We start from the raw sequence: 21,486 nt of genomic DNA, 5'->3' as shown, positions 1-21,486 counted from the left end.
CAAGCTGTGTAGAGTGGTCGACACGCTGGAGGGAAGGGATGCCATCCAGAGGGACCTGGACAGGCTTGAGAGGTGGGCCCATGTGAACCTCATGAAGTTCAACCAGGCGAAGTGCAAGGTCCTGCACTCTGGTCACAGCAATCCCAGGCACAAATACAGGCTGGGCGGAGAATGGATTAGGAGCAGCCCTGAGGAGAAGGACTTGGGGGTACTGGTGGATGAGAAGCTCAACATGAGCCAGCAATGTGCACTCGCAGCCCAGAAAGCCAACCACATCCTGGGCTGCATCAAAAGAAGCGTGGCTGCATCAAAAGAATTTATACAGATCTGTTAAATTAGCAAGTAAATGATATACTAAAATGAGTGATCAGAAAATTATAAAAAATATTAACTTCTGTATAGAAAAAAATTATATTTAAAGGAAAGGCTGCACAATGTCAGGTTTTAGATGTATCTGACTTGATAGAAACTCTTAATACAGCTTCGTAATAATGCAATTAGGAATAAGACACTCAAAACCAGTGGATTTTTAAAAAATCTTAGGTTGAAGCAGGTCCCATCTTGCTTTCTTTCTGTTCCCGGCTCTAAAAGGAAGGAAGGAAGGAAGGAAGGAAGGAAGGAAGGAAGGAAGGAAGGAAGGAAGGAAGGAAGGAAGGAAGGAAGGAAGGAAGGAAGGAAGGAAGGAAGGAAGGAAGGAAGGAAGGAAGGAAGGAGAGAGACACTCTGAAATACATTATTTTCCCCCTGTTTTAGCCTGTAGAAACCAGGCTTATGCGATCTTAGTTGGTATGTGTGTCCAGATAACACAGGTATGAAAGGGTTGAAATAAAGAAGATAATTAAGTTCGTTCAACTTCTGTGAAAACAGGAAGTTCGGTATAGGACAGAGACACTAAAAGTGCAAGAACTGAATAAAAATTTTCAGGATTAGTTTATTGTTAGGAAAGACCAGCCTTAGAAATACCCCAAATCTTTAATGGGAATATTTTAGACACCCAAATCAATCATCAATCAGTCACAAAACATAATCTGTATTTAATTAAGTTCAGATTCTCAAGGAATTCTTCAATTTTGTCTGAATATTTTATTTTCTGGTGTGGCTTTCAAATAGAATAGTACATTTTAAAAGCTGCTATTTGTACATCCTGTTGCACCAAATGCAGCCTTTGCTGTAATCTAAGAAAAATGTGTTCTCATCACTGCATTCAGTTTACAGTTTGCTGCAGTGATTCCAGAAAGAGGTGCAAACACGAGTACACAAGGCAAGGATTAAAACTGCTCATTTTGTGTCTCTGAAAGAAGAGTCTGAATCAAAACTGTAGATTGAAAGAGGTCTGACCATTCAGAACTCAGGGCTGGACTTCTCAGATAGCTTCTGTCACCTTTAATGAACCAGACACCTTTGGTGTCTGAACAAGTGAATTTTGAGGAGGGAAGTGATGAAAGTTTGCATCTGAATTTTTCTGCTTGTACCCTTATTTTAGTATCTGTCAAGAATAAATCCGTTAGATATTATTTGATATATCTGCACCCAAACTCAACTAAAGACAAGCATGCAAAGTCCAAGGGATTTGGGGATTTGAAGTAATTGCTATTTGAAGTAGCACTCCCAAAATAATTTATACTCTTTAAGTGGTGTTTGAATAGAACAAATGTCTCATAGTCTCATGCAAAGTGATTTTTTTCTGTTATTTATACAGTCTCATGTATATTATTTGCCTATAGGGAACTGACATATATGCTCCTCATCCCAGAGGTCTCATTGGTTGGAAATGCTGAACAGCAACAAATCTCAGAGACGAAAGTCTGAAGACTTGGCCCTGAGAACCCAGTCTAAAACCCAGTTTTCTCCTGATGAGACCATGGTGTGATAATTGAGGGTATGTAACACATCATATCATCCACACCACTCTGTATTCAATTCACTTACACTTTTATGGAATGGATAGGGTGAACACAAAGATCTGAGTTGGTAACTGCAGATAATAATCAATTTGTCTTCCTTTTATGGACAGTGATATAAATTCAAGGAACTACTGTAGTCTCATTTGACGTTGTTGCGTGAAAGGGGCAAAGCGGTTTTGGCAGAAAATAAACCCCCTTGCGTTCTAACACTCCTCACCGAGGTGGGAGGCTAGGTGCGGCTAGGTTTAAATTCTGAGTGATGCCCAATTCAGCACTATCAGTCCAATCCCGTTTAATATGTATTAAACTATTACGATTTGGATACACTAATAGTGGACTGCACCTTCAGTCTAGTCGTGCTCATGAACTAGCACGGCCACTCTCGAGTCTTTGGTCGCATTCAGTGAGAAAATGAAACGACTAGCTACTTAAACAGTGCAGTTTATTTAAACAACAGATATATAGGTTCTTAGGATTGCCAGTGATAAATACACTGTCTGCAAAGCACATGCAAATGAAAGTCTTGTTAATTATACAAAGCGCGCAACAAAGTTATGAATGATACAGCCTGGCTATAAATGTAGAAAAGAGAGCCTCTAGAGAAATTTCTAAGTTTCCCGAGGAAGCACTTGGTATCATCTAAGTCTTACCCAAAGGCATCCCTATTGGGGGGAAGAAAGGCTCAGCCCATCGACTGGTCCCGGAAGTCAAAGGCAGTCTGTGATGGAGTCCTCCTTGATTTGTTCACGATGGTGTCTTCCCCTGATATCCCCCCTTTCTTGGGCTATTTTTATACTATTTTTTACCTTCAAGGTGGAGTTTGAGTGACTTTAGTCATACATACTTTTATTATGATTGGTGTAAAATTCTCTCGCTTCACATTTAAAGGTATAGTTTACGAGAAATTCAGGGCGCAGACTCAAGAAGGAGTGGTCGCACCTTGGAGGCGGGTAGCCTTCCGGATGGAGGTGTGTTTTGGTATTATAATGACATTAGAATGAGCAAAGTTCACACAAAGGACAGCATTTCATCAAAATTTGACAAAATGTTGGCTCAGGGTAGCAAATAGGCAGCTTATTGGTTCCATAGTACCATCTCGTTCACATATCTGCTGTACATCACAGGGCAGGGCCACGGAAGGTCACATTCCATTCCATCCCCTGTGTAGCTTCGTAAGCAATATTGTACAGGGAATCACAGATGTTGCATTCTTCAACAGCTGTGGCTGTATTCTACCTTAGAAGCCTTTTGATTTTATACCTTTCCTTAATGTGTGAACAATGCTGTATTTTTGGCCATTTTAGTAATTATTCCACAGATGTGAAGGTATGCAAATCCTGTGCCATGTTTTGAACACCAGTAAATTTTTTTGAACACCAGTTTATTGGCAGTCCAATAAAGCTCGGCTTCCTTGGGACTGTGGTCCTCTGAGGACTGATGTGCAGGTTAAATGTTTATTCTCTGATTGTAAGAGATGCTGATAAGTAAGTGACTGTATACAGCTTCATATGTCCATTTGTTTAAGAACTAGCTTTTTTTGCAGTAAGGAAGAACACTCTGAATAGATGCAAGATTATCTATAATATAATGTTCTTCCATAGGGTGAGGAAATCTTATTTCTAAAATGAGTTCAGGGGTTTTTGCCCTGCCTGGGAAATGGTTTCAGAACATTATTTTTTTGATAGATCAAGAAACTTGTTTTCATTTTAAGCCTTCATTTATGCACAGTTAGTTTAGGCTGATTTATTCCATGATCCAGGGTATGATCTTGTAAAATGCTTAATGCTGCTTGTGAGAAGCCAAGCAGGTCCAACTTCCTTGATTGAATTATGTCCAAAGAAGAAACAAATGGAAATGGAAAAAGAATCTGATTGGCAAAGAAAGGTATATCTTGGAAATCAGAAAGGGTAGGGGTAAAATGACACTTGTCAGAAGTCAAGCTGAGTTCAGCCTTACAAAGGAAACTAAAGCAAATAGTGGTGTTTTTTTTCTTCCTGTATATATATGAAAAGAGAACAAGGAAAGTGTAAGAGAGAGTATTGGGAAGCAAGGATGGGCCAAGACTAAAGACAGTCTGGACAGGGAAAAGTACATGAATACCCTTCTTTGCAAAAAGGAATCTGACCAAATATTAGGATGAAGATGGACTAGTTAAGAAGGGCATTAATTTTATCAGCATGTGAGGGAAAGAGGAATTCAAGTGCCCGAGGGGAAGGAGGGAACCTGATTAACTCCTTCTCACAAAGGTGAATGATATCGGATTGTTTTCCAGCACCATTAGTATAGCCTAGCACCCCAGGACTAAAAAATGGAGTATCCAAAGAGAAGAGAGGAGAAATGGTTCAGGGGATTACAGACTTGTTATATTATTTCAATACTACATTTTTAGAAAAATTTTGAAGGGGATAATGATTGAAGACAAATAGCTCATAATTCACTCCATTTTCTGTTTACCAAAAGGTAGATCACATTGCACTAGCTTAATGCTTTTCCTGTTTAAATGATTCACTGAAAACAAGCCTGCCTACGTTTCACTGAAGTGTTTGATATATCAACAGCTGTATTATTAATTAAACTAGAGAAGAAGGAGGTTAGTGTAAGAATTGTAAGACTTAGACTTAGGTTAGCATTGGTGAAAATGAGCCTAATGTGCTGATAGGATCTCTGAAATGAATATTTGGTCTGAAGTACTTTCTCAAAGAATTGATCTTATGGTCAGTGTCATTTAATGTTGTCCTGGTTTGAGGTAGAACAGAACCAATTTTCTGTTCAGTAATTTTACTTCTTAGCTAAGCCTCTTCTAACTCTCTGAAATTAACAGCATATTGTGCAGGAAACTCTTTGTTCTCAGAGTGATAAGACCTATATTTAGAGTTAATGACAAGGAACGGTATGCAGAGAGTCTCTTGCTTATACTTATTCCTATAACAGCCAAGGTCAGCTACCTTTGTTATTTGCCCCGTTGGAGGGTTGGAAATGGAAAAGCGTAGAGGGGTCCCACCTGTGGGGAGGAGCAGACAGGACAGGTGATCCAAAACTGACCAACAGGGGTGTTCAATCCCATCTGCATCATGCTCAGTATAAAAGCTGAGGGATGAAAGGGTCAGTCCTCTTTCTTCAATGGCCGGCATCCGAGGAGGACCCTGTCTGTTCATCTGCCTTTGATCCTGATCCATGCATTCCTGCCTCCATCTGTGGAATCCAGTTCCCACCCATTGCTGAGTCCAGTCTGGGACTTCCCCAGTGCCTGCCGGTGACGTCATCTTGGGAGCTCAATATGGTTTTGTATATATTGTATATATTTCATCATTTTCTTTTTATTTTATTATTAATACTTCATTAAAGTAGTTTAGTTTCTTCTAAACTTGTAAATCTCTTTATCTCTCCTCCTCCTCTCCTTGGAGTGAGAGGTGGGGGAGAGCATCTGTCGTCTTGTCATTGGCCAGTCCGGCCTAAACCACGACAAATGTTTTCATTAATGATTAGCATTGAAGGGCAGAAGCATTCTAATACATTTTTTTGAGACAAAATTTGGAGGAATTATCAATATAAGAACCAGTACATCCCACAGGACATACTTAATGTATTTGAGCACTGGAGTGACAGAAATAAGATAAAATTTATTAGTGTGGTTTGCAAGGTTGCACACATAGATAATGCCATAAGCTAGGGGCTCATTAACTACAGAGAAAAAAAATTCTGATATATTGGTCAATCACATAATGACTCTAAGACAGCAGTTGGCTATTGCTTTTAGGGGGAGTAAAAAAAAGGCAAATGTGAGCCTAAAGTATGTAGCAAGGTATCTTTATATTGTTAAGAAAATCTTATTCCCTAACTATTGTATCAATTAGTCTTTATAGTATGAAATTGTATGAACTTTCCTAATAGTATGAAATTGTATTAGCTTTTTAAGAGAGATATATTTTACATTGTATACTGCATAGCCATGGTTAAGTCAGCATAACTAAAGGGCCCCAACTCACTGCAAGGAGGAAAAGGACAGCCCCCATCTTGAATATAAGGGCCTTTGTTTCTTGGAATCGTAAAGCCATCCATGAATAAGAAAGGATACCCCTGGACTATCAAGATAACACCAGCATCCTAGCCCTTCCAACACCTCTGTGAAACCCTCCCATCATCTAGCATCATAGATAAGTAACTGTAGCAAGACTGACTCCGGGGATACCTAGATCAAGAAAGAAGCAGATGGATGATGATGCCATAGAATTACAGTTGCTTTTCAAAATAGTAGTACGTGTGTGTTAGTAGTGATTGGTCAAATCATGTTGTTCCCGAATGCTTGAAATTTTTAAGAACCATGTGTAAAACTGCATTCAGGGTGCCCCAATTTGAATGGGACATCTCATGTGCATGAATAAAGAATTACTCTAGTAATTCTATACTTTGCATCACAGACTCTCTCCTCAGTTGGCATGGGCCAGTTGCGAAATTTTTGTGACAATATATGCATAAAGCAAAAGTGATCAGGATGATTAACAGCAATGCCCAAGCCACTAATAGTCTTTTGGAAGACTGTGCTGTTCAGTCACCTGTGTTTGGAAAGCATGGTCTCGACCCAGAGCAAATGCAAAAAATGTCTCCTAAGGTAATCAGGGGAACAGAAAAGAAACAGAAGGATTTTGTTTAAACTGTCAAAACAAATGCAGAGTTACAACACGTTGTGGAAATGACAGAAAGAGTTAAAAGCTTTTTGAATTGGAAAAACATTCTAGAACAGGAAAGAATAATTACATGCTTGCCTTGAAGTAGTCAAGAATTTAAAAAAGATTTCCAAATTTCTTATGGATAATACTGTTGTTTTGTCTGTGTTTCACTAGCCTTGCTTTTCTTACCAGTATAGCAGTACTTCAAGTGGTTTTCCAATTGAAGTAGTGAAAGCAAGAAACATAGATGGCTTTCAGATAGGACTTGAGAATTAGGTTATTACAGAATGCTGTTGCTTTTATCTGTCTCTGTCAGTTAAGCACAGGAATTTAGGTGGTACATAAGCTGCCTGGATATAATACTAAATGTACAAGTAAAAGATGTATCTTAAAGCAGTCCGAATTTTAACAAGTTAACTTTACTATATTATGTGGCTGGGCTGGGCTATAACATGTCTTCCTCTGCAATTTGTTAGATGTTAATATAATTTGCTTCTGCATAATTAGAGGCTAATGTGCTATTTTTATGTAGGTAGGCAGGTCCTACCTAAGGAAAAAATGGAGATAGTTCATTCCCACCCTTTTTTTGTAGTAAAAGACAAACTGTAATGTGATGTTAGTAGCACAGTCCACTGAGTTGACAGGCATTACGTCCACCCTGAAATGTGTCCATGTTGTTGATCAGCGACTATTCATCATTTTCTAAGGCCAAAGGGTTGTGGTGCAATGTTGTTAGGTCTATAGGACTGCAGAAGTGAATTTTCCCTGAGTTGCATGCATTGGCCAGAAAGACAAAAGCCAGGAAATGGAATTAGCAGCATCATAATTGAATGAGGGAACAGCCTGGATTTCTCAGTGACTAATAGTGGCATAACAGCTGCTAATTTGTTAAAGTTGAACCTGAAATAACCTTATATAAATAAGAAGCATGTTTTTTAGGAAAATTTTATGGAAGGGAAATCTGTAAATTAGAAATGTGCAGTTAAATAATAACTAAAACTCTGCATAGTCAAGGTATTATTTGAGAGTTAATATGGTGTACTGTGGTTCTGTAATGAAATGCCAAAGATGAGTATATATGGACACACTTGAGCCACACAGATTTCTGGAAGACACTGAAATAACTCCAATTAGTTCAGTAATCCTTTCACCTGAAAGTGCAAGTCAACTCCTAGAAGGGCTTTTCCAGGGCTTCCTGGATATTTTCTTTCTAATATTCAGCTTCATTGACATAGTTAAAAAAAACCCTCAGAAGTATATATGAAAGCAAAAATCAAATGGACTCATTTAATTCTTATCCTGTTTAGTAAATCAACTTCTATTGACACAGATAATCCTGTCATTTTCCTATATTCTTCCGCTTTTTCATTTTTTACAAATCTGTATTCTCTTTGATTTCCTCTTATTTCTCTGGCTGCTGCTTAAGAATCTCCTTTAATATTGTCTCTTCTTCCTTATTTGAATATGCATTCATGGGTACTGCTTTCCCTCTCTTTTCCCTCCTTATTCTTAGCATTTGAATGATATAAATCATTGTGAGAACTTTCACTAGCTCCTCTTTACAGACAACTCCCAAGCTTACCTCTTCACCCCATTCTGTCTCTCAATTTAGTTTCACATTTCAGCCTGTCTTTCTGGATGTCCTGTTCTCAGTTCAAACCCAATATTCTGAAAGTGAACTATCTATGGGGTGGGTTTTTTTAGATTCTCACTGTTGCTCAGTTCTTTATCCTATCTGGTAGTTTCATTATTTCTTTGGTGATTTAGACTGTGGCATGCATCCTTTTCCAGCTACATTTGTGCTGACTTAAAATCACTGCTATCTGTCCCCAGGCCACCTCTTTGCTGAAAGTTTCTGTCTTCGCCACATCCAATGGCTTCAGCACCTGGAGGTGCACAAATCTATGGGGCCGGATGGGATCCACCCAAGGGTATTGAAAGAGCTGGCGGAAGTGCTCGCCAGGCCACTTTGCATCATTTATGAGCAGTCCTGGACAACCGGGGAGGTCCCAGCTGACTGGAGGTTAGCAAATGTGACACCCATCCACAAGAAGGGCTGGAAGGAGGATCCGGGGAACTACAGGCCAGTCAGTCTGACCTCAGTGCCTGGGAAGGTCGTGGAACAGATCCTCCTCAGTGCCATTACACGGCACATGCAGGAGAACAGGGTGATCAGGCCCAGTCAGCATGGGTTTGTGAAGGGCAGGTCATGCCTATCAAACCTAATATCCTTTTATGATAAGGTGACCCACTTAGTGGATGAGGGAAAAGCTATGGATGTTATCTACTTGGATTTTTGCAAAGCTTTTGACACCGTTTCCCACAGCATTCTCCTGGAGAAACTGGCTGCGCATGGCCTGGACAGGTGTACTCTTCACTGGGTAAAAAACTGGCTGGATGGTCGTGCCCAGAGAGTGGTGGTAAATGGAGTTAAATCCAGTTGGTGTCCGGTCACAAGTGGTGTCCCCCAGGGCTCGGTGCTGGGGCCGGTTCTCTTTAATATCTTTATCAATGATCTGGATGAAGGGATCGAATGCACCCTCAGTAAGTTCGCAGATGACACTAAGCTGGGCGGGCGTGTTGATCTGCTTGAGGGTAGATTGGTTCTGCAGAGGGATCTGGACAGGCTGGACCGATGGGCTGAGACCAATGGTATGAGGTTCAACAAGGCCAAGTGCCGGGTCCTGCACTTGGGTCACAACAACCCCATGCAGCGCTACAGGATTGGGGCAGAGTGGCTGGAAAGCAGCCCGGCAGAAAAGGACCTGGGGGTGTTGGTGGACAGCCGGCTGAATATGAGCCAGCAGTGTGCCCAGGTGGCCAAGAAGGCCAACAGCATCCTAGCCTGTATCAGGAATAGTGTGGTGAGCCGGACTAGGGAAGTGATCATCCCCCTGTACTCGGCACTGGTGAGGCCCCACCTCGAGTACTGCGTTCAGTTTTGGGCCCCTCGCTACAAGAGGGACATTGAGGTGTTGGAGCGTGTCCAGAGAAGGGCTACAAAGCTGGTGAGGGGTCTGGAGGACAAACCTTATGAAGAACGACTGAGGGAGCTGGGGTTGTTTAGCCTGGAGAAGAGGAGGCTGAGGGGAGACCTCATCACCCTCTACAACTACCTGAAAGGAGGTTGTAGAGAGATGGGGGCTGACCTCTTCTCCCTGGTGACAAGCGATAGGACGAGAGGAAACGGGTTCAAGTTATGTCAGGGGAGGTTTAGATTGGATATTAGGAAACATTTTTTCACTGAAAGGGTTATTAAACATTGGAATAGGCTGCCCAGGGAGGTGGTGGATTCACCATCCCTGGAGGTGTTTAAAGAAAGGGTAGATGGGGCACTTAGGGACATGGTTTAGAAGTGGCTTTTGTCAGGGTAGGTTAAAGGTTGGACTTGATGATCTTAAAGGTCCCTTCCAACCTCAGCAATTCTATGATTCTATGACTTTTAGAATATTTCATTTCATCTCAGTCAGAATGAACCAGGTTATTTTAAACAGGGAATTTCAAATTTCTTTTTACAGAACCGTGTTGAGCAAAATCACATGAGCATTTCATATGGATGCCAGACTGGTCCATAACCTCTTTCAGAGGTCAATCAATGTTGAGCAAGAAGGAGTTGTCTGGGAGCAGCAGTTGCAGCTAGTACCAATGTGTATCCAAAACTATAGCAATGTGATCTTTAGAGTTGTAATAGCACTGGTTTGGAACAAGGGTTACTCTTGGGGAGATTCTGATTGGACACAAGAGGAAAATTTTTCACAGTGGGAACAATCAGCCATTGGAATAATCTCCCCAGGAAAGTGGTGGATTCCCCAACATTGGACACTTTTAAGATTCAGCTGGACAGGGTGCTGGACCATCTTGTCTAGACTGTGCTTTTGCCAAGAAAGGTTGGACCAGATGATCCTTGAGGTCCCTTCCAACCTGGTATTCTATGATTCTATGAATTCTCCTCTGGCTAAACAGATTCAGACCCACTCGCTTTGCTGAGAATGCCCTGATCAGCAGACAGTACGTATTTCATTCTCAAGCTATCCCATGGAAAGAAAAATATGTTTTCTTTGCTTGGGTTAATGACAAACTGATTGGGCACTTGGGCAAGAAGTGCACTTCATGCTCCATCTAGTGGTTACATTTTAACCTTCAATTTAGAAGGCCAAGAAGGACTGTATCCCATCTTTTCTGTCTTGGTGACAACTTGCAACTGGACTACTTAACAGCTAAGAGAGTATGTGAGATGGGGAAGATGGGATGGGGCAACATCAGCTGCCATTGGCTGTTGTCTTTAGGGTGTGCTCTAAGAGACCACTAGCTGATGAAGGAGAGAGGGGGAGAGAGAGATAGGAGTCGCACAGTGTTGTCAAGACTAATATATGCCCATGCATATTCAGAAGACATTTAGATATGTAGGGGACAATATTTTTAGACAATAGTTAATTTTAAGCAACAGAAGGATTAGACAGAGTCTGAGCAAGGGGCAAACCCCACCACTATGGTTTTAGAAAACATGATACTGTACCAAATCAAGGCAAAGGCCTGTCTAGCCTAATATTCTGCCTCTGATGTTACCTAGTAGTGGATGCCTGGGGAAGAGAATAAGAACATACAGTGATAAATATTTTCATCAAGCCAGAGATGGATGTCTTTATATTTCATGGTCTTTGCTGTGTTTTTCCTCTATGGATTTGTCCGGTTGCTTTTTAGAGGCATTAAAATTCAACAGCTGCAGCATCCTGTGGCAAAGACTTTCATGACTAGTTGCACACTGTGTGGAAACCACCTTCTCTTGTTTTGAACCTGTCATCTGCTGTTTCCAGCTGGTGCCTACTGGAGCCTGAGAGAGGGTTCACCCCACTACAGTGCCCAGTACACTGACAGAACTTGGTGAAAATTAAGTTAAAAGATGCCATTAAAAAATAAGCTGTTTCTTTTTATTCCAATATGCCATGCTGTTTGTGCTCTCTGTATCTTATCATCATACCTCTGAGTCCATGTCTGTAACAGCTAATCCTTTCTAAGACAAGGTGACCAGAATTGCAGGCATTTTTCCACGTGAAAACACATAATCACTTTATATATAGTATTATATTATTTTAGTAGCAGAAATGCAACTGTTTTCTTATCTCAGTTCATCTTACATTTTTTCCAGAGTGGACAGCTTTTATTGCTTGCAGGTCTGAAAGAAAAGAGATTCACTGAGATAAGAGGTGGTGATCCATTAACATTGCTTCACCAGAAGTTCATTGCTAGAACCCTCAAGCCATTATGTGTTTCCCTTCACTTGAATCTATCTGTATTTCCACTCTTCTGTACAACTGGGTAGTATATTGCTTGGGCTTGATTTAGATGGCCAAAGGTAGCCTGCACCATCTGTTACTTATCTAGTTCTCTCGATCTTGGTATTTGAGCAGCTGGCTTTTCTTTTTTGTCTAATGTTGTCAATAATTTGGGGGTTTTTTTGTGGTCTGTGTTAGGGCCATCAAGATTTCTTTGCTTACCATGGCTCTTATATATTGCAAACAGAGTAAACAGCTCTACTTATATTTAAACTAACCAGTAACATATACAAGGAAAGGAATAGGAATTCAAATATTTGAATTCCAGGGAAGTGGAGGTCCTGTACATGTGCTTTAAAGACTGAATATCTTTGCTTAATTATTGACTGAGATAAGATATTTCTAAAAATTACTGGTAAGTGAGAATTCATTAATAGAGTTTTCACATTAACAAATAATCAAGCAATATCAAAAGGATGTAGTCTAATGCTGCAGATTTTCTTTGTCCAAATGGTATCTGATCTTAGTAGGATTTTTGCCCGTGGCCTTATGATACACAGGAAACTAAAGAGATGGTAGGACACTCCACTGGCTCCCAGAACTTGTGTTGTACTGCACAGAGTGGAGCTCTTAAATATCTCACTATCAGTAGAATTAGAATTTGGTTCTTCATTAACGAAATCAAAATCTTTAGGGCTCTACTCCTTCCCTTCAAAATCAATAAACCCCATGACCAATGAAAATACCCCAAACATAACCAGACTGAGGACAAGTCTGTGTCATTAGCATTTCTTATTATTTGGCATTCAGGAATTTCCTGCCACCATCCCAGCCTTGAATGTGATTCCTGTTCTGATATACCCAACTTTGCCCTGGTGCTAGATGGGGAGTCTTGGTGCCCAGTGCAACGATCTGCATTATTGTAGGTGATAATTATCTAAAGAAATTACATGTTGCAACCTTTAACTTTGTGTGCTTAGGTTTTGTTCTGGATCTAGCATTTTCATTTATCTCTGACTGTAGATTAAACTCTTTCCAGCAGAGGGTGATGGTAAATTTATGCTCAGGCAGCTGATTGCAATGACTCTGGAACAGGGCTCATTTTGTACTGAAGAGGATATGAACATATATGCATTTCTGTTAAGCACATTCCAGTATGTGGGTCTGAACGATTCCAACATAAAACTAACACTGTTTAAGATCATGGGAATTTATTATTGATCCAAATATTAAACAAGTAAATCTGTGAACACCAGAACTAGGGAAACCTGTTTTCCTGTGATGTGTCTTCATCGATCAATTACTTAACTGAATTATAGTAAGATTCTGTGTTGTACTTATATTTACCTATTACTTTCCCTCTGAGAGAATTCCCCACTCAGGTATGTGAGTGTTGCCAGTTTTGACTGTAGCAGTAGAGCTATAAGATCAAAAGTTATTAATTTTTTATGTATATACACCTGTCTATTTTACAAAGCTTGTAGGAGTTTAATTAACCTTGAGACCTCATTGCCTCTAGCAAGTTCAGGTGAAACTGGCCAAGGGTTTCAAACCTTATGTAGGGAGGAGAGGAACTGGAATAACATGCAGGATGGCTGCATAAGTCTTGTTTCCATAGGAAACCAAACTATAAAAAGATAAATATACCTAGAAATTATGGACATTTTAGCATTATTAACACCAGCATGCAGTACATTATTTAATAAGCACTCTGAGACTTCTGAATAAAAGTTCTAGGCAGAATGACTGCACAGCTTGACTGAATCAGGATCTGGCACAGATTAGAAAAGAAAAATCACAAAAATATCCACCAATCAACACAAACAAGAAAAAGCAAAAGAGTTAAAAATGTGAAAAAGAGTGTATCTGCTTTTCATCATACCGAATTGCCAGCCGGCAACTAAGCACCACACAGCCACTCACTCCCTCCCCCCCGGTGGGATGGGGGAGAGAATCAGAAGGGTAAAAGTGAGAAAAATCATGAGTTGAGATAAAGATGGTTTAATAGGTAAAGCAAAAGCTGAGCACACGAACAAAGCAAAACAAGGAATTAATTCATCACTTCCCATCATCAGGCAGGTGTTCAGCCATCTCCAGGAAAGCAGAGCTCCATCACGTGTAACGGTTACTCAGGAAGACAAACACTATAACTCCAAATGTCCCCCCTTCTTTCTTCTTCCCCTATCTTTATATGCTGAGCATGACGTCATATGGTATGGAATATCCCTTTGGTCAGTTGGGGTCAGCTGTCCCAGCTGTGTCCCCTCTCAACTTCTTATGTACCCCCAGCCTACTTGCTGGTGGGGCAGCGTGAGAAGCAGAAAAGGCCTTGACTCTGTGTAAGCACTGCTCAGCAATAACTAAAACATCCCTGAATTATCAACACTATTTTCATCACAAATCCAAAACATGTCCCCATACCAGCTACTGTGAAGAAAATTAACTCTATCGCAGCCAAACCCAGCACATTTTCATTGCCATTTAATGCAATTCATTAATTCCAGTGATTTCAACATTAAAGCCCCATCTATCAGTGAATGGCCCCAGATATATTGTACATAAATACTCATGTTGCAGATCTGTAATTGATCTAGACTGTTACATGTGTTACAGAGCCAGTAATTGTAATAAATATTAGCTGCTTAAAACTTCAATACCTCTGTCTGCTAACAGAAAAACAGACTTGACACAATATACTTTTAATCATAAAAATACGAATGTCATGCTAATCCTCCAGATAACCTATTTCTGTACATCTTTTCACATCTGAAAAGTTATTCCAACTTTAATTTGTACTAATTTTTTATAACTTGCATTGAGTTAGTTCCTTTATTTTCTGGTGGTTTTGTTTGATTGCCATGTCTATGTTTTCAAGTAGGTGTACATCTGACAACTAATGTTTGAAGTACAAGTAGAGAAATTCTTTTTTGTGCACTGTGTTTAGATGCAAAACTCTTTCAGAATTCCTAGGTAAAGAACACTGAGTTCTGAAACAGTAACTCCTTGCTGAAAAGTACTTATTTTCTACTGTCTGAAAGGAAATTGAATACCAAGTCCAGAACAGACTGCATTTGGGGAGGAATCCGTAATTGTTATATGATGTTAATTTAGCTGCAGAATGAAATATTCATGGCTTTCTGTAATGTATGAACAACAACAATAAAAATCACTAATGGTTTTATATACACACACAAAAAGAGAGGAAAAGAGGCATGGCTAAATCTAACTTTTACAGCAGTGATCAGCTGGATGATTCTGTCCTTTAGCAAGTCACACTTGCAAAAGAGTTGCCGGAAGTATATATAGTAGCAGATGCTGCTGATTCTTTGCACTCTTTTGGGCTATGAACAAGCACATGGCAGATCTTGTAACCTTGATGCTTCTAATGGAAGTATTTTTGATAAATTATGTTATACTATTATATCCATTTAATCACCTCCACATCTTTTAATAGGGGAGTTCCTGGAGCTTCATAGGATCTTCTTGGAAATGTTGTCTTGCTTGTCTTTTAGTTATAGAGCAAAGAAATCTCACTAATTTATGGCCCAGGTCAGAAAGTAGTTAACCCCCTGTTTACATTTAAGCTGTGTTGCTATAGGGTCAATATACACCATAGATAATGTATTTATTTGTTTAATATAATCAGATTAACTGATTTTTGCAAAATGAAAATTAGTGTTTGCAGAGGCTGAATCTGTTATAAACCTGCCGAGATTCTGTGGCTGACTCCATTACGTTAGAGAATCAGAATTTCCCTTTGAATCCCACATTCCCAGGTGGGTCACACAGAAATGACATGCTGACTAGAAGGGGCTCAGGGACAGTGCTCCTCTGTAGGATGCAAAAGTGCTTTTTTCTCTAGGAAGGAATACTTGACCAGACTATTTTGGTATGCTTTGAGAGAGAGCACTAGGCCTCTGAATTTCTTTTTTGTTTTGGTAAAGGAAAGTATGTTAACCATGGTGAGCAGAACAAATTTTAGTCCTGGCTGTAGGTTATTCTGCCAGCTTAAGTTCCTTCAGCAGTTTCAATTTTTCTATCTCACAGACATGAAACTGCAAGTTGTTCCAACAGATCTTTTCTGCTTCATAGGGACGTTTCAGGGCTTAGTATATATAATTCTTTGTTATTTTTATAATTCTTTGAGAATCACAGAATCATAGGGTTGGAAGGGACCTCTGGAGATCATCTAGTCCAACCCCCCTGCCAGAGCAGGGTCACCTAGAGCAGGTTGCACAGGAACACGTCCAGGCGGGTTTTGGATGTCTCCAGAGATGGAGACTCCACCACCTCTCTGGGCAGCCTGTGCCAGTGCTCTGCCACCCTCATGTTTAGGTGGAACTTCCTATGCTCAAGTTTGTGCCCATTACCCCTTGTCCTGTCCCCGGGCACCACTGAAAAGAGCCTGGCCCCATCCTCCTGACACCCACCCTTTAAGTATTTATAAGCATTGATAAGGTCCCCCCCTCAGTCTTCTTTTTTCCAGATTAAAAAGACCCAAATCCCTCAGGCTTTCTTCATAAGAGAGGTGTTCGAGTCCCCTAATCATCTTGGTAGCTCTCTGTTGCACCCTCTCCAGCAGTTCCCTGTCCCTCTTGAACTGAGGAGCCCAGAACTGGACACAGTACTCCAGGTGCAGCCTCACCAAGGATGACCTCCCTCGACCTGCTGGCCATACTCTTCTTGATGCACCCCAGGATGCCATTGGCCTTCTTGGCCACAAGGGCACATTGCTGGCTCATGGTCATTCTACACTTGCCCTTGTTGAATTTCATAAGGTTCCTCTCTGCCCAGATCTCCAACCTGTCCAGGTCTCTCTGTATGGTGGCACAGCCTTCTGGTGTGTCAGCCACCCCTCCCAGCTTTGTGTTATCAGCAATCTTGCTGAGGGTGCACTCTATCCCTTCATCCAGGTCATTGATGAATATATTGAAGAGGACTGGACCCAGTACTGACCCCTGGGGAACACCACCACTTGTCACTGACCTCCAACTAGATTCTGTGCCCCTAATCATGACCCTCTGAGCTCTGTCTTTCAACCAGTTATCTATACACCTTACTGTCCAGTTAATATTTTTTTTTTTTGGTTTCTTGAATGACTGCATTCTGATTAATTTAAACCAAAAATGATTCTGAAGAAATAAGCTGATTAAATAGCAATGATATTAGATGAAAATTAGTCATCTTTGTGGCAATACATGTTTTATGTGTGTACTTGTTCTTATAGAAACATTGCAGCCATGGGAAGGACAGATTGCATACCTTCTAGCACCAAAACAGGATCTTTTTTCATACATTTAAGGTACTGTTGCTTTCACCCAATAGAAGTCTAGTTTATTACATATTTTGAATTTAAAAAAAAAAGATAAATACATGGGTATATTGAAGTGAGTCCAGCAAAGTGCCACACAACATCCCAAAACTCTTAAGCAGTTACTTTCCTAGATACATAGAAAAAAATCTTTGGTTCACAAGCCTGCTATCAGTGAAATTTTGTGAAATAATTTCTTTCCCCCCCAGGATCATTTAATTAGTCTCCATTTTCAGAGTGTCTGAAAATGTTACAAAGTTTGTGAGGTGGGAATGTTGGTTATGGAGGCACAGAGACATGATATTTCTTAGTCACATTGACTAAGAAATGTAAGTGTTCATCGTAAATGTAAGCATCCCTTTTGTTGCTGATGTCTGTGACTAAGGACTTGTGCCAAGGTCATAAAAAGGATTGAGTAGGACACAGTCCCCAAACTTACCCAGTAACAAGCTGTCCATGTTCTACCCTCTACAACTTGCATGCTGAGTGCTCCAACCTGTTCTTGGCTCTTGTGGAGTTGCTTGTGTACTTACTGAGTCACTAACTGGCCCCAGAGCTGCACTGACTGCTCTTGTCATACTGCCCTTCCTATCAGCCAGGACTCAAACTCATGCCATTGTTTTTAAGAACAAACTGAATTCAAGACCAGCTTTGCTATGGATATTGTTTTGTTTAGGGAACAGAGCACGTCAGAAGCATGATGCTGTGTATTGTTGAATAAGCAGCATAGAGCAAAGCCAAGATCCAAAGAATGCCATCCCCAGCTCTACTGGCCCACCTTTAAACAGTATCTTGGAGATGTCATCAGGCATTTTCTTACTGCTTCTATATGGTCTAATAAGTGTCTATGATGCACTTGGACATTTTAATTTATTTAGCTACATGCACTGTATGCATGAAAGCCTTTTAGTGAATCATTTCACATGTGTGACATATCCTGTTAGCTTAGTACTTGACTATTGTCTATTTCTGTACTCCTTATTTTAGCTGCAAAACCCTAATAATTAGTTTCAGGCCCTCATGGGTTTGCTTTGAGCTGATGCTGTCAAGTGTTGAAACCTCCTTCCTATCCTAGAAATACTTTTGGTGTGCAGACAAGCACAACAATGTTGGTTTATTTAGTTCTCTGTGTAAAAAGAAAAAAAGAGAACAGAATTCTGGGCTGATATTCTTGTTAATTTTTGTGCATGTGTGCTGTCTTAAGAAACACTTGAAATTTTTTAAAACATGTAGAAAGTATCAGAAGCCTGTTTAAAGTTTAAATGTGAAGACATAAATAAATAAAATAAATGACTGATCTGAAAAATAGTTGTAGCAAGCAGAGTGCATAGAGCATTTGGAGTTTGCTAAACTTCACAGAATAAGCAAAAGCATTACAAAAAAGTATAATCAGGGAATAAAATATTCTAGGACTGATTTAAATTCATAGAACTAATACAGAAGGGTTATAAGGAATGTACTCATACATTTGAATTTTTTCTTCTGTTGCTGTTCTGTAACTTCAAAACTATTTTTGCAGGTTGTGAGCAGCTTCTGAGAGAGAGTCTCTCCTTTGAAGTCAGTAACTTTAGTTAAACAAACCCATGCATGCATATCCGTATTTACTTTGACAGCTGTTGCTTTTCACTTAGAAAAGTCTTTCTGTCTCCTTTGTCTGCAACAGCTGACACACAACTCATCATTTGCAATTGAAGACATGTAAAGGTATTAACATACTTGAGTTGACTTTAAACTGCTCAGCCATGGTACATCAGTAATGTCAACATAACAGCACCAAGCTTAGCAGGTATCACGGTTTGGGCTGGGTTAGCCAGTAACAAGACAACAGATGCTCTCCCCCACCTCTCACTCCAAGGAGAGGAAGGAGAGAGTTATGAGTTTAGAAAAAGCTAAACTACTTTAATGAAATTTACTTTAATGAAATATTAATAATAAAATAAAAAGGAAGTAATGAAATAGATACAATATATATAAATATATACAAATCCATATCAAGCTCCCAGGGAGATGCCACTGGCAGGCACTGGGGAAGTTCCAGACTGGACTCAGTAACAAATGAGAACTGGATTCCAGAACACACTGATGTGGATCAAAGGCAGAAAAACTGACAGGGCCCCACCTCAGACATAAAAAAAAAAAAAAAAAAAAAAAAAAAAAAAAGAGAACCGCAGAAGAAACCAAGCCATTGAAGAAACAGCCAAGACCCTATGATCCCTCAGCTTTTATACTGAGCATGGCAGATGGGATGGAAGACCATATTGCTCAGTTTTGGGTCACCTGACCTGTCCACTCCTCCCCACAGGTGCGACCTCTCCACAGGGTAAACAACCAAGTCAGTTGACCCTGGTTGCCACAGCAACAAGTAAGAGCAAGAGCCTCTCTTACTGAACAGAAAGTTGGCTCTGCTTCACCCCAAACCAGGACAATCCACCCCTTATTCCATACCATTTGCACCATGCTCAGATCACTAATATTTCTTGTCCATCAGATATATACATATACAGATATACATATATACACACAGATCACTTATTTATGATTTATCTTTAGACAAAAAAAGTTTAAGACCATTTAGTTCATAATTATAGAAATTCATCTATTACAGCAGAATCAGTATTGAGTATTCTCACTGAAGGTTAAATTTCCTTGAGGTACACATTGAACTTCTCCATTCTCCAGCATCACCCACCAAGTACATCCAGGTCCTTGAGCAAAAACAGTCCCATGAATGGGTTTGCCTTTGCCTGAGGCAGGAAAAACCCAGACTGTCTTCCCTAACATATTCCTTTCATGCACCACAGGGACTTTATCCCCTTCTATATTATGTAAAAGGTCTGATTGAGCAGGACCAGCTCCATTGATGGATCCCCTGGTGTTAACTAACCAGGTAGCTTGTGCTAAATGCTTGTCCCAGTTTTTAAAGGATCCACCACTCATTGCTTTCAGGGTAGTTTTTAACAATCCATTGTATTGCTCAATTTTCCCAGAAGCTGGTGCATGATAGGGGATATGATATACCCACTCAGTGCCATGTTCTTTTGCCCAATTGCTTATAAGACTGTTTTTGAAATGAGTCCCATTGTCTGACTCAATTCTTTCTGGAGTATCATGTCACCACAAGACTTGCCTTTCAAGGCCCAGGATGGTATTTCAGGCAGTAGCATGGGGCACAGCACAGGTTTCCTACTATCCAGTGCTTTCTTCCACCATTGTAAGCACATAGAGCTAACCCTGGCAGGTTTGAGGGAGTGTGATGGAGTCAATTTGCACTGCCTCCCCATATTTATATTTTAGCCATCGTCCCCCATACCACAAAGGTTTTAGCCTTTTAGCTTGATGGATTTCAGTGTATTTTTCACAGCCATGGATAACCTGCGTAATAGTGTCCATGGTTAAATCCACCCCTCGGTCACGAGCCCATTTATATGTTGCATCCCTTCCTTGATGACCTGAAGTGTCATGGGCCCACCAAGCTAAAAACAGTTCACCTTCATGTTCCCAGACTAAATCTGTCTGGAAAATCTTAGCAGCCTGATCCACTTGCTGATTGTTTTGATGTTCCTCAGTGGCCCGACTCATGGGTATGTGGGCATCTACACAGCGTACCTTTATGACTAGCTTCCCTAGCCGGTCAGCAATGTCTTGCCACAGTTCAGCAGCCCAGATGGGTTTACCTTTGTGCTGCCAGTTGCTCTGCTTCCACTGCTTTAACCACCCCCACAAAGCATTTGCCTCCATCCATGAGTCAGTATAGAGATAAAGTACTGGCCACTTTTCTCATTCGGCAATGTCTAAGGCCAGATGGATGCTTTTTACATCTGCAAATTGACTCGATTCACCTTGTCCCTCAGCAGCTTCTGCGACCTGTCGTGTAGGACTCCATACAGCAGCTTTCCACCTTTGATGTTTTCCTACAATACGACAAGATCCATCAGTGAACAAGGCATACTGTTTCTCATTATCTGAGAGTTTGTTATATGGTGGGGCCTCCTCAACATGAGTTAACACCTCCTCTGGTGGCATTCCAAAGTCTCTGCCTTCAGGCCAGTTTGTGATCACTTCTATGATTCCTGTACGATTGGGGTTTCCTATTCGAGCTTGCTGAGTGATTAAGGCAACCCACTTCCTCCAGGTAGCATCGGTGGCATGATGAGTAGAAGGAACTTTACCCTTGAACATCCAGCCCAGCACTGGTAATCGGGGCGCCAGGAGGAGGTGTGCTTCAGTACCAATTACCTCTGAAGCAGCTCTCACTCCTCCATATGCTGCCAAGATGTCTTTCTCAGTTGGGGTATAGTTGGCCTCGGAGCCTTTGTATCCTCGACTCCAGA

This window comes from Larus michahellis, chromosome W (genome assembly GCF_964199755.1).
Source record: "Larus michahellis chromosome W, bLarMic1.1, whole genome shotgun sequence".
Taxonomy (NCBI): domain Eukaryota; kingdom Metazoa; phylum Chordata; class Aves; order Charadriiformes; family Laridae; genus Larus; species Larus michahellis.
Note: the sequence above shows the minus strand (reverse complement) of the source record.